We start from the raw sequence: 6,000 nt of genomic DNA, 5'->3' as shown, positions 1-6,000 counted from the left end.
GATATGGTTCTTCCACACACACACACAAAAAAAGGTTCAATCTAAATTACGTCTCCTCCAGCGTCATTTTAGACAGATTTATACTGACAGGCATGCAAAGCAATTAGTGTTCTTGAATAAATTATATAACAACAGGACTAAAACACAGGTAATAGTTAGACAAACTCATTTTGTGACTTTATACATTACTTTGCGATATTAGAAGTGCAGTAGCCAGATACACTGGTACATTTTACGTGCTGGCGGTTTTAGGTCATTTAGGCTCAAACATCCAACTGTAGAAAAACACTATTTTGAGTGGAGGGAAACGCTAAGACCCTGAGAGAAGAAATCATACATAAGCTTTCCGTTTTCACCATCTGTGAAATCTGCATCATTCTTCATCCAAGGAGCCAGCTTCTTCTGTTTATATTTTCTCCCAGAGTTAAACTCATCATTTCCAGCTCAACTCAAGCAAGATTGGAGGATGTCCAAATTTATTTTTGTGAGTGTCTCAGGGGAATTCAAATAAACCATATTTTTGCATACTAGTATTTCAGGGGCAGTTCCTAACAGTGACTTAGTTCTTGGTGCTAAAATTATAGACAGAACCTGCATGTTATTTTGTAAACTTTTAAATATATTCACTAGGGGATAGGGCTCATGTCTTTATTTTGTATGTATTTGTATTGTAAGTATTGTGGAGAGATTTAAATAGTGTTTTCATATATTTCTTGTTTATATTATATAAGTTACAAATGTTGTTTTCAAACGGGGTCAATGTTTGTGTCACTGTGACACTGTGGTATAGATATCCTACTCCTATAGTACTCTTGAACTTATTTCTATGTGAGGCTTGTTTGTTGACCTCTGGGGTTAGCTGGGGCAGGGCCGGCTCTTATCATAGGCGATATAGGCGGTCACTCAATTCTATACTTATGTTTTTATTATCTTCTAACATGTGATCTGGGACCAAACACTTCCTCAGCTACAGGTCAGGGAACATGCAGCAGCAGCACCACATCCACACCACCCACCTCCTAACAAAATACAGAGTAGTCCACCTTCTATTCTCCACATTTTGTGTGTGACGGGGGGGGGGGGGACCTAACAAATATCACCTAGGGCACCAAAGGCCCTGTTGGGGATATCTTTGCCTTTATTGTACTGTGTGGATCATGAGGTGCCCAGACAAACTGAATTTGAAGGATGTCCTTGTTCAAAGTCATTGACCATTAAGTGTCTGTGAGATCATTTTTTGACTATACTTGAAGAAGGTGTAACAGTTTGTGAAAGTGACCTGACTGTTTGAGGTATAAAGCTTTCTAGTTTTTGTTTGCAATCTTTAGACAAAGAACTGGCTTCTCTGCAGTGCATTCATTTTTGTTGTTGGACTTTGTGGCTTTTACATCATACTGATTACAAAGTTATATTTAATTTAGCGTGATAATGCTAATGATGGAGGTTGCAATGATGATTACAGTGACCACACATGCTAATGCTTCGTGTCTGAGTAATTACAAAATGACCTTTGATTCCAGAAAAATACAGTGGGGGCATGTTTCATCTTCTTGATGTCATATTGTCTATTTATGAACATTGCATGTTTTTTATAGTCAAAATGCAGCTAGTTACAGCTGTACAAGCCATGGTTGCAGCACCTCTGTCCCACTCAGTCTGAAATGGGCTGTTTTGTGTCTGCTCAGATCCCCTCTCTTCTGATTGGCTGACTGTTTTCTGAGTGACTCACACACCCAGGCCAACCACAAATAGCAGATTGTAGCTGACTGTAGGAAAAACCATGATTCTGGGTAAGACTTAGGTAGCAGGTAGCTCTGGGTTTGAAAAATGAACACATTGCGTAAGTGCCTTAAACCCACAGTATCTTTAATGGCCAGCATGGGGCAACTCCACTGGCTCTAAAAAAAAAGATGTCCGATTGTATAGAAGTCTATGAGAAAAAGACCCTAGTTCTCATTTGATTTATTTCCTCAGTTAACAGTTTCCTAATTAGTTTATGGCCTCAATCACTAGTTTCAAGTCTTCTTCAATACAACATGATGTTAATGATGTTAATTTTGTAAATTATGGTTCCATTAAGAGTAAAATAGATGATAAAGCAGGGTATGCTTTAGGGTGTTGCAACGTTGTGATTGACAAGTCGCTACCATGGTGTTTTAATTGTTAATTGTAACATTTTGGTCACATAAAAAAGTCTTTTTCAGTGTTTGTTTGTACTAAAAGACCCCACAAGGAGTCGGCTGTTCAATTTTTCCAGTAAGTACATTTTGATTTAATAGTTTTAAAGCAAATTTTTGCCAGGGGGAATTAACATTAGCATTGGCATTATCACAGTTAACCACAGACTGTAAATGCACCGTCAACAAACAAATGGGTGATGTCACAGTGGCTACATCCATTACTTTTTTTGTCTTTGGGTAAAATTCACCACCTCCAGTGAACCAGAGAGTAGAAAGTGCAACATGCAGTAGAGACTCTCATACTAAGCTAAAATGAAACAAGTACACATGTATTAGATAAATAACATAAATAAACATGTTGTTTCTTTCAGGAGGGATCCATTGGAGAGGCAGGGCATCCCTCCAAGGTTATGGTAAGGGAAATGCTGAGCGTATCGTATATTTTGTGAAGTCACAACTTTACAGAAGTCTAAACGGCTCATTTAAAGGCACCGTTTCTGGATACAAGCTGTGTGCATTTCTCTGTGGACCGAGCGTTTTTATCCTTTCACATTATTTATAATAATATACAGTACATTATGAAAATAATCAAAAAAGAAATGGAAACCTCTCTTTCTACAATATGTCATGTCCTCATTAAATAATGTTTTTTCCTCTCTCTGTTCTGGAAGAAGAGTCAGTGACAGAACTGGAAAAATGACTTGAGGTGAACAACTTTTCATGACTTCTCACAGGCTGCATTCTGGTACAATATTAGCATAATGAATCATGTTTCTATGTTTTACTTAGCATCAGCATCAAGATTAGAGGGGTATAGCAGGAATAGGCTTGAGTTTGAGACTTTGGTCTATCCAAGGCTATAACACAACCTACTGAGGCTTGCCAAGTTTGCCTGGAGTTAGTGAACTGCCAAATCTTTCACATCCTACAAGTGAAGGATTTATCTCAGTGTTTTCAAGAGTGGGAAAAACAGCAACTTGAAATGTTTTCTGTGGCCAGACAGAGAATCAAAGGGTCTTCCCACTCACATTTGAACTGTTTCCACAGATTAAGTCCATAAAATACATTATTGATTGCTGCAGAACTGCTAAATCCTCTTTACTATGCTGCAAATTTGGTAAAAGTTGCAGTTTTGGAAAGAAAATGATCATCTCCTGACCACCAGTGATTTCTTTTTAAATCCAAGGCTTTAATACCTTGTGAAATAAATTAACTTCTCATATCAGCATTTCAATGTCAAAAATATCATGTTATCATTAAACAAACAGTAAGGCCCACAGGCAAGGTAGAACAAATCTCACCATCTTCTCTGTACAAGACAGAGGTAACTAATGAATTGGTTGGGTATTGATTTCAAAAGAAGTTCAGCTGTGTGTTGATTTAGATGTTTTATTGAGTCCACTTTCAGATATGCAAAGATAATAAAAAACAATAACTTGTATAGTTAAACACATTTCTTTCTCATGTTCACCAAGCTTCTACCCTAATAAATCTAATGAGTTTAAGCGGATCTATCACATTTTGTGTCACCTTCAAAAACATGAAAGTTGTGGATGGTCGGATAATCTGAAATTTGAAGGACCAGTGCCATAGCTGTTTCAAACAAGGCTGCAGTTTCCAAGGTTACCAGTAATGCATCTTTGTTTTTTTCAGGTAGCAGGATTTGGGAATAGATCACAATTTGTTTTTGATGGGGAGCAAAAGAGAGAAGCAAAATCTGTAATAGGAAATGTCTGCTGTGTAAAATAAGTGCAGGAAAAACTGGCGATGGCCACCTGAGTCTGCCCTTGGTAAACTGTACAATAAATAAAAGGTCGGGACACACGCTTATATTTCATGAATGTGTATATAGCTGACAGACAAAAATTGTTTTTGTTTTGTTTTTTTAATATGAAAATTTGGCACAGTAAATTCCAGCACAAAAACTGAACGTTCAACTCATCCAAATTTATTCAGAGAGGTCAAAGTGTCAAAATGTGAACACAGAACTTGGATGATGGATCAGCACCCATTTGACAGCTGGATGTGATAAGAGCCTTTGAGCAAGTTCTGGGATGTGTCTGTATATTTGTTCATTGGAAAAGCAAGAACTGAATTATTTTGGTCTGCTTTATTCATGTTTTGGCTCCCATTTATCTTAACTCAAAAAAGTGATGAAGCATTTTGGCATAATTTATGGAAAGTAATGTAGATTTTGATAGGTATTTGGAATGATAGTGATGAATATTGTATACAATAGAAAATACTTAACACATGCAAAACTGAGGAGAGAAAAGCTCATTGTTGAAATCCTACCTGTAGAGTTAAAAACATCAATCAGCTCTTCAGGTTTCTTAAATCAATGCCATGTGATGACATTTTGGCAGAGCTCTGCATAAGTCTGCCTGAGATTGTTGAGACAAAAAAAACAAGACTCCGCCACTGAATCTGCCACGATACATCTTCCTCTCTCCTTCCTTATTTACCGAGGCAGTTGTTTGTGACAGAAACAGTGGCAGGTCACAGGTGCCACGAAAATTAACCATCTTCTTTCCTCCACCGCAAACAAGTGCGAACATTTACCCTCCCATACACTGACACACAACTCTGCGGATGCATTCACCTGCAGCATTAGACTTCAACTTGTGCACAAATGAAGAATAGACTCCTCTTCACAAGTAAAGGTGACTGCTGACCCAGTTTGAAGCTGGTAACGTGTGCCAAGGTCAAACACCCACACAGCTTTTATTTGTTCGCAGAACCGCTAAAAGGCATTCTTCACTCAGGTGTATACACCGTTATGTGGTTTTGTGGCAGGTTCGTACTCAATTCTTTCTGGTCTTCTGTCACCTTTGTGTTCCTGTGTAATGCAATGAGAAGGATGTTTTATGTAACTGTAACAGGTGCTACTATTACATTTAAACTATTTCAATACAATCTTATATGTAACAAATGTGATGATAGGACAAAAAGAGACACTAAGCTTTATTTTACATATTTTGATAAGATTGAATGCTTCCAGCTTATTGTAAGAAATGTCTCTTTCAATAAGAAGCTCTGTTATTTATAATTTACAGCTGGGTCAGAATCACCTGTTTACTTACCTGAAGTAATCATTCTGCTGTATATTTGTAGGTGTAATACACACTAAATTTTGTGAGTTAGTGTACAGTGTACAAAGCTAATAATTATTTTCTCTCCCTTGACATGGTTTTGAAGTCTTAATCTCTGTTTCTCAGCCTCTCTCTGTAATGTTGGGTATGTCACTCATGAATCTGACCTGATGAAAAAGCCTTTTGGAGTCAAAACAGTGTCAACAATGAAAGCATGAGATACGCGACTATCTCTGTTTCCTCTTTGCATACTAAATTATTAAGCCGAGAAGGGCGAGCACTTTGCTGCCACAATGCTGCTCTCTGCTGGTAAATGAACTTCTTATGTCAGGCTGACCTTTTATCAGTTCCAGGACAGAGCAGGAAGGAATACAGATTCAAGTTTCTATTTGTTTAAAAGAAGATCTTTTTATGTATGCAAAACAATTTCTTTTAATTACACAAGTGCATTCAATTCAAATCCCCGGATGAGCATATACTGTTGGCATATTATTAAAAATGCATATACTGTATCTTTGCATATGTATGAAGTTAAAAATTAATCATCACACGAGTATCATACATTTTCTTCCCTGCACCTCAGAGATACACTACATCATGTATGCAGAGTCCTCCAGCAAGTTTATAGATATAGATCCAGCACCTTGGTGACTTGCAGATTTACAGACTGTAGGGGGCCAGTTTTAGTAATGACTTTAAGGATCCCCAGCTGCGGGGGCCTCCTGAAT

The sequence above is a fragment of the Scomber scombrus genome, chromosome 18 (genome assembly GCF_963691925.1).
Source record: "Scomber scombrus chromosome 18, fScoSco1.1, whole genome shotgun sequence".
NCBI classification, from domain to species: Eukaryota; Metazoa; Chordata; class Actinopteri; order Scombriformes; family Scombridae; genus Scomber; species Scomber scombrus.
The sequence above is the reverse complement of the archived record's forward strand: the minus strand, read 5'-3'. Positions refer to the sequence as shown.